We start from the raw sequence: 8,452 nt of genomic DNA on the forward strand, positions 1-8,452 counted from the left end.
AGAAATCCTTAGCAGTGATTCCAGTTTGCAAAGATATATTTGTGTGATCATTTGTTTAATATCTGCCACTTATACTAGTCCATAAGTTCCAAGAGGTCAAAGACTGTATTTCATTCTTCATTGTGCTCTCTGTGTCTAGCACTGGGCCTGGCACATACGTATATGCTCAATAAATATGTGTTGACTGAATGAAAGAACTGGTGTGGTCTGCTGTAGTCTTGGATCATACTTTCTTGTGCCATTATCAATGAAGACAGGCCCTTCACCCCACGCACCTAAGCATGCACACACAATCTCCCTCTATCAAATTTCTTCCAAAACTGCAGACCTCGTCTAAGTAACAGTACATTTTTTCCTACTCGCCTGGTCAGTCTTTCCCATTAGATAGAAGGGGACCCCAGGGCAAGAGTATGTCTGACACTAAGCCAGGGCTCTTTTTGCCAGCTGCATTCTCTTCCTAGGCCCCAGGGCCTAGGCCCCTCTGATTTAGCTTTCGCCCCCAACTGTTGGACATTCTCCCCTTTTCCCCTGTTGACATCTTCTGTTTACATGGCCACACACTTCCCCTTCCCTAATGGCTCCAAATGTACACCCAATCGCAACCCAACCTAACCTAGTCCAAAGCCTCATTTCACTAAGCAGGATCCATCCCATCACCAGGACTCCCCTTTCCCCACCCCAAATGGCTTCTGGCCTTCCGAGAAGAAAAAAGAAGGGAAAGATGTAGAGACTGGAAATGCAGAGGATAAAGAGCTGGAAAAGAGAAAGCTAGACAGTTGAAAGAAGATATCCACAACAGAGACAGGGGTAGAAAAGGGCACACAGAGGCAACAGAAGAGCGCCTGGAGAGATAGAGGACAGGGGCTCATGTAAAGACAAAAGAGGGAGAAAGTGATTGGCAGAGGCCACGTCAGAGGCCTACACAGGCAGACACAAAGCAGAAAGATGGGAAAGAGGGTGCGTTGGGGGCTGAAGAGTTGGGGCAACAGAAAAGACTCAGATGCCTGGAGCCGCAGCGTTGGGGAGGGAGACGCCAAGGGGAAAGGGTCTGAGATGTGCGAAGCGGCCCGGAGCCTGCTCCTGCCCCAGCCGCGCGCGCGGTCTGCCGGCAGCCTCCCAGGGCCCAGGCCGCAGGGCCCACAAGCGGCCCTAAAAGGCGGCGGCGGTGAGGGAAGCCGGAATGAGAGGCAGCGGAGCCGCGTGTGTGTTTTTATTATTATTATTTCTGATTAAAGAGGAATTCATCTCGTATCTGCCTCCTGCCAGGGGCCGAGGCGCCGCCATTGGGGTTAACGGTGCGGAAGAATACAAAAAAATTTCATTGAGGAGGATTATAAAAGTTACTAGCTGGAACATTAACAGAAGAGTAACTTGTAAAAAATGCAATATTACAATATTCACAAGGACGGCAGAGCGTGGTAAAGCTATAAAATTCAACATTAAAATCTTCCACAGCCTAGATAACCTAGTTAACAAACATGGTATTGGAACTACTTTTCTGCTGGGGATGAGAGATACCAGCCGACGGCTGAGGGATACGAGTAGCTAGAGCAGCTAAAGGCTGATCACGTGTTGACAGCCGGGGCGAGAGGGGGCGGGGTGGCTGGTCTAGCCCCGCCCCCCTCAGCCTCAACCTCCTCAGCCTCAACCTCCTCCTCAGAAAAATGGGGACAATCCCGAGCGAAGGTTAGGGAATGCCCGAGAAAGCACCTCAAAACCTCGGATAGGGCTTTACACCTGCAAGGATATTTTAGTGTGAAGTGTTTATTAAAACAGACAATTTGGCGTGGATTTCATCCTGCTGAATACGATATACATTTCCGTAACAGCAGGATGTTTGTATAAAAATGTATTAAGAAAAGATTGTACGTGTATGTGAAAGTATGTATTCGGGGTGGGATAATGTGCTCATGTGCAGAATGTGTGTACCCAAGGTCTCTGTATGTATGTGCATAGTTCTTGAAAACATATGCATGGTCTACTGCCATGCCACCCTAAACACACCCAATCCGGTCTGATCTCCGAAGCTAAGCAGGGTCGGGGCTGGTTAGTACTTGGATGGGAGAGCAACTAGAAAGACAGGGTGCTGTAGGCGTAAAAATAATAAAAATTAAAAAAAAAAACCATACGCATGGGATGTAAATGTGTATGCAGAGCTGTGGAGTACAAGGTTGTGTGTGTGTGTGTGTGTGTGTGTGTGTGTGCGCGCGCGCGCGTGCACACTCATACAATGTATGTATGCCAAGTAAGTCTCTATGTAGGGTATATGTGTGTATGCATAGAATCCATGTGTGAGTAAAATATGTGTCTAGATAGCATAGGTATTTGCTGAGTCTATATGTGTACATGGTGTATTCATGTACAGGGTATGCACATTATTATAGACATATATCTTTTTGTAAGATGTGTTTATAAAGAGGCTATATGTTTGCATGGTTCTGTGCATGTGTATGCAAAGTGTGTATTTTGCAAGGCATTATATGGTTATGAACACAGGATGTTTCTGTGTACAAAGAGCATAGAAAGTATAATATGTTCACTGTGTGTTCAGAATATGTATTTATGCATAGGCCCTGAGATAGTGCACGTAAATGTGTATGTGTATGTTCAGAGCATATGTACATGTGTGCAGTATGATTGTAAGTGAGCAGAGTGGATGTTTTTGAATGTGTATGTCCAGGTATTTTGTGTATATTCAAGTATCTGTAGTGCATATGTAGATACATAGATATCTGAAAGGCATGTATATATTGTTATATGTGTATGAAAAATACACAGATATTATGTGAGATGTCTGAGTATGTGGAATGTGTGTATCTGCAGGTGCAGACACAGAGCATCTGTTTATATCAGGCCCCCAAATGCTTGTGTGATGGTTAAGAGCACAGACTCTGGAGACAGGCTGCTTGGGATTGAATGTTAGCTTTGTCACATACTAAATGTATGACTTTGGACAACAACCTCAGTCTGCTTTAGGTTCCCTATCTGCAAAATGGGGATAGTAATACCACCTACTTCAGAGTTGTTATTAGGATTAGATGATAAATATTTGTGGTAGGCAGAATAATGACCGCCTTCCAAAACACTCCACATCCTAATCTCCCAAACCTATGAATGTGTTCCCATTCATGGCAAAAGGGATTTTGAAGATGTGATTATGTGAAGGATCATGATATGAGAAGATTATCCTAGGTTATCTGAGCAGGCCCAGTATCATCATAAAGGTACTTTACAAGAAAGAACAGGAGTATGAGAGTCAAAGAAGGAGATGTGAGGACAGAAGCAGAGCTTGGAGTGAAATTGGCCATGAGGCAAGGAATGACAGTTGCTTCTAGAAACTGGAAAAGGCAAGGAAACCAATTCTCCCCTAGAGCCTCTGGAAGGAACACAGCCCTGCCAACCCAGAGTTTTAGACTTCCGAACTCAAGAAATGTAAGATAATAAATGTGGTGTTTTAAACCACTAAGTTTGTGATATATTTTAGCAGCAAAAGGACGCTAACACATCTGTAAAGTGTTAACAACAGTGCCAACTACACAGTACCTTATAAGTACCTTTTAAGTATTTGTTAAATAAATTCTTTGGAAGTGATGCATGAGGCCTTAGGGGAGGCCTAGTTGGTCAGTCAGTTGCCAGATTTTCCATCCTCATCTAGGGCTGCCTCTGGCTACCCTGAGCCAAGATTCTGGATTCTGCCAGAGCCTGTCTTTTGCCAACATAAGCATGGACACATTGAGGGAGGAGGGCTACTCCTTCAATATCTGCCTGCTTCTTCTTTCTTAATCACATGCTAGGGACCTGGCTTATACTAGGGATCTAGGCCTGTGGTTGAGGGGATTGGGGGTAGGTTGAGAAGCTTGGACCTTCCAGTTCACTTGCTCTTTGGCCCAGGCTTGGCAGGAGGACAAGGTCGTTGTAGGGAAACTCATGTGGGAAGTTGGTGCTTTGAGAGCCTGTGTAGTATACACATGTCCTTGTGCACAGAGAGTTACACCAGACCGTTGGTCACACTCAGCCACAATATTAGCCATAGGACTCACGCCATAGAGCTCAATTAGTGGGGTGAGTTCTTGGTCAAAGGCTATAGTTCTGCCCTTACCTCTCTGGTTCTTTGGCTGTCTCCCTTGACCTCAAGCTTGGGGCCTCTGGGTAGTGTTCCCCTCATTGTTCCCAAATGGGCACAGGGACTTTGGAGACGTTGCCATGGGATAATGGGATAGGTGGATTAACTTGTACTACAATATATATTCTTACAAGTATGTGCGTGTGTGTCTTTGTGCGTGGAGAGAGTTGTGAACCTCAGTTTCTTCATCCACAAAAGGGGAATAATAATCCCACCTTTCTCACTGGTGTTAAGAGACTCAAGAGAGAACATGCTATACAATCACTTGGTATTATTTAATATCTGGGTCCTTGGGAACTTTCCTCACATTTACTTGGAGGAAAGAGGCAACTCTGGTTGTTCTAGGTCATGGACAGTACAGGGATATAAGGGCAGGTCACAAGGAATCTGAAGGCCCATTGCTAACAGGGAGATATCCATTTCTTCTCACCATAGAAGAGGACACAGGAAGTCTGTCCCCCAAGGCCATTTGCTTCAGGGCTACGCAGGTGTGTTTGGACAAATAAACATGAACATGGGCCCACAGTATGAGGGTCAGTGTATGGGCGTTCATGGCAGGCCTCAGGGAAGTATGATAGAAATTTCTTGGGATGAGCCACTGGGAGTACAGCAATAGGTTGTGGAGTTTTTATGTGCATTGAAGTGGTTAAGCACCAAACTCTGGAGTAAGAATATCCAGGTAAGTATCTCAACTGTACCACTTCCTGGCCACTGTAACACTAAGAAGCTTAATTAACCTCTCTGCCTCAGCTTCCTCATCTGTAAAATGGGATAATAAATGGTATCTAATTCATAAGATTTTGTGAGGATTAATAAACTGTGAAATGTTTATCACAGTGCCTAGCACATAACGAGTTCCCAATGAACAATGCTGTTGACAACGATGATGTTTTTAGCATCATTATTCCTCCCCTCTTTTGGGAAGAAGCAGTGTGGTGTTATGGCCAGTGAGCCAGAGAGACCTAATTAGAATTGAAGCTTGACCACTAACCAGTTTATAAACTTGAACTTAACAACTGTGCAACTTTAATCCAAATTAGCCTCAGCTTCCTCATCTGCAAAATGGCATCGTCATTTTGCAGATGAGGAAGCTGAGGCTAATTCCTCAAAGGGACACCCCATGAGGATCAAAGTTGTAAACATGTGGCCCAAAAGCCATAGGTGGCCTTTGGCTACGTTTGCTGGGCTTACACTATAAATACATAAATCACACAGTTAGTATACCGGGAAGGGTATACTGGGAAAAATAAGTCTTCCTTCCACCTCTGCAACTACTGAGGCAACCACTGTTTCCAGTTTCTTCTATATCTTTCCAGAGTTAGTCTACACAGGTACAAATATGTACATCCATGAATGTGTCTCTTTCTCTCAATAAATGCTACCTTACACATTGCCCCATGCCTGCCTTTTTTCACTTAATTCACCTTGGAGCTCTTTCCATATCTAGGTATGAAGATTCACTTCATTCTTGATTAAGGCTGCCTAGTATTCTGTTGAATAGATGTGTCATAAGTCATTTAACCCGCTCCTACTAGAGGACATTTAGATTACTTCTAATCTGCAAACAAAGCTGCAGTAACTATCCTTGCACATCGTCACTTGATCATCTGCCTGGTTAGGTTTCTTTTTTTTTTTTTTAATGTTTAAGTAGTTTCCAAAGCATTTCAAATAAAAACCAAGATTCTTGACTGTTCTTAAAAAATCAGACAATTTGGCATCATTGGCCCCCACTTATGCATGACAATCACAAACTTCAGAGAGGTCTTGCTATCTCTAGTTGCCCAGAAAGCCCTGCCTGTTGTCTTCCCAACTCTTCCTGCCCTCACAGGCATCTATGTGTGTTTATAAATCCCAGGTAAGATTTATGATATAGCATATGCAAATAGTGTCTGATAGCCAAGAAATACTCAAGGAATGCTATTGTTACTCTTATGGAGAATTACTCATCTACAGTTTTTAGAAGGAGACTGTTTGGTCCATGCACATGTGGGTGGATTTCGTTTTTACAGCATGTAGGGAACTGGTGGTCCAAACAGGAAGAAGAACCATGCTCAGAGGCCCCCCACATGCATTCACAAGGCTTCCACAGCTCTGGAAGGAAGGAGGGAATTCCTTCACATATATCCTGCCCCACTGAACAAAATAGACTAACCTGCCTGCGAGACCTGTGCTAGCCAATACAGCAGCTATTAGCCACAATTAAATTAAATAATCTAATCAGATGAAATTTAATTTAAATAAATAAAATTAAAATTCATTTCCTCAGTCACATTTGCTACATTTTGAGTGTTTAGTTGAGACATGCAGCTACCAGCCATCATATTAAACAGTGAAGATATAGAACATTTGCTCCATCACAGGAAGTTCTATTGGACAGCAGTGCTCTAGACTGTGTCCATGGTGGCAGAGACTGGGTAGCTCTTTCCCACCACTGTAATTCTCATGTCAAGCAGAGAGCTGACACAGAGAAAGCACTCAGTTATGGTTGTTGAATTAATGGCTGAGGAATGAATGAATGAATCAACCAATCAATGGTTCACAAGAGACACAACCACAGGCTCTTCTACAGCAACCTATTAAGGCAGACTTTTGAGAGGAAACTGAGGATGGGCTAAATCAGAACGGACTTCAGTGTAATACTGGAGCCTGACTACCACCAGTTAGGCCAGCAGGGGCCTCAAAAGGAAGCAGTCACCCAGAGGTTGCTTTTTGGGTCAGAAAACTGTGCTCTAAACATTCTTGCTATGACTTTTTGTGAAGTCTCTCTCCTTAGAATCTGAATAAACTCCACTTCTGAAATATCCCAGTGTCTGTAGGCCTGAACTGGGGAGACCTCGTTAACCCCTGGGAGTCAGTGCAGAGCAAGTGGGGCTCTTCTAATAGCTCGGTAGGGCAGCTGAGATCTTGCTGGTTATAGGCAAACTCACTGACCTAAGCCAGAAGTTGTTCCAGAGGTTGTGGTGCCTGACCTGTTCCTGTCTAAAGTGTATGTACATGCTGAGAGAGAAAGAGGGGAGTGAGAGAAATGAGGCAGGCGCAGGGTCTAGGTAAGAGGGCATGAGAGGACAGTGCGAATCTGCACACCTGTGTATTTGGAATGCGTGTGCCTTCCTGTACCTATGTACATCTGTATGTATTGGGGCCTATGTGTGTGGTAGGTAGCTATGTATGTATTAGGGGGCTCTGTGATATAAAGAGGAGCTATGTGTGTAGAGAGATTGGCTACATGAGTATGGTTAAGACACTGTAGGGGTCTACTGAGGGCTGCCTGTGTGTGATGTGTGAAGAAGGGGCTATGTGTACTGTGAGAGCTATGTGTATGTGTGTGTGTGGTATGTGTGGTGCAAACTCTGTAGTATGTGTGAGGCTATGCATATGTGTTGTGTGTGTGTTTGTAGTGTGTGATGGGCATGAACATATCTCTAGTGTGGCCCTGCTTCATTTCCTCAGACTCCTGGATGTGGGCCTTAACTCACCATGGAATCAACCTGGGGAGTTCCACTGCGGAACACCTCAGTCCAGGAGGGAAGGCTCAAGTTGTTCTATCACAAAGGGCCCTTCTTGCTTCTTGATTCTGGCAAGGAAATGGGGATGCTGGGTGGGGAAAAAGCAAAGCCCCAGGGAGGCAGGGATGACCTGGAGGCCATGCTCCGGAAGAAAGAAGGGAAGGGAAGGGAAGGGAAGGGAAGAGACGAGATGAGTGTTAGAGTGTTAAGGAGGAGGAGGAAAAGCAGAGAGACCGTGGATCAAACGCCAGAGAGATGAGAGGGAAACGAGAGTGGGAGAGGGATGAGCGGAAGAGAGATTGATAGGGAGTGGGGAGTACAGAGAGAGTGGTGGGGGGAAGCGGAGACAGTGGATCAAAGGCCAGAGACGGGCCGGCGTCGGGGGTTGGGGGGAAGAGGTGAGGGGAGGAGGCTCGGCAGGGGAATTGCCGGGCGGGCGCTCGGGCGCTCCGAGCCGCGCGGCTCCCCGGGGAGACCGCAGACACTTTGCGGAGATGTTACTCCGGAGTTGGAGACGATGATAAATATGATAATTTGTATAAAATCTGAATGGGTCTTGTTTTCAGGGAGAATGCCTCGGATGATGAATGGGCCCGGCTCTCAGATAGATGGCTGATAAAAAGTGTATTGGATTGTTGAGAGCGATTTTAATTCTCATTCTGTACCTGCAGATGCCGCGGCCGCCGCGCCGGGCCTCCTCCTCCCTCCTGCCCACCGCGCGGGGCGGCCGGCCGCCCGGCCGGCCTCGGCGGCTCAGGAGGCTTCCGAAATGACTCTAATTACAGAGTTATTAATTTTAAGAGGAGGGTGAGCGGGGGGTTTA

This window comes from Pteropus vampyrus, unplaced genomic scaffold, assembly GCF_000151845.1.
Source record: "Pteropus vampyrus isolate Shadow unplaced genomic scaffold, Pvam_2.0 Scaffold348, whole genome shotgun sequence".
Taxonomy (NCBI): Eukaryota; Metazoa; Chordata; class Mammalia; order Chiroptera; family Pteropodidae; genus Pteropus; species Pteropus vampyrus.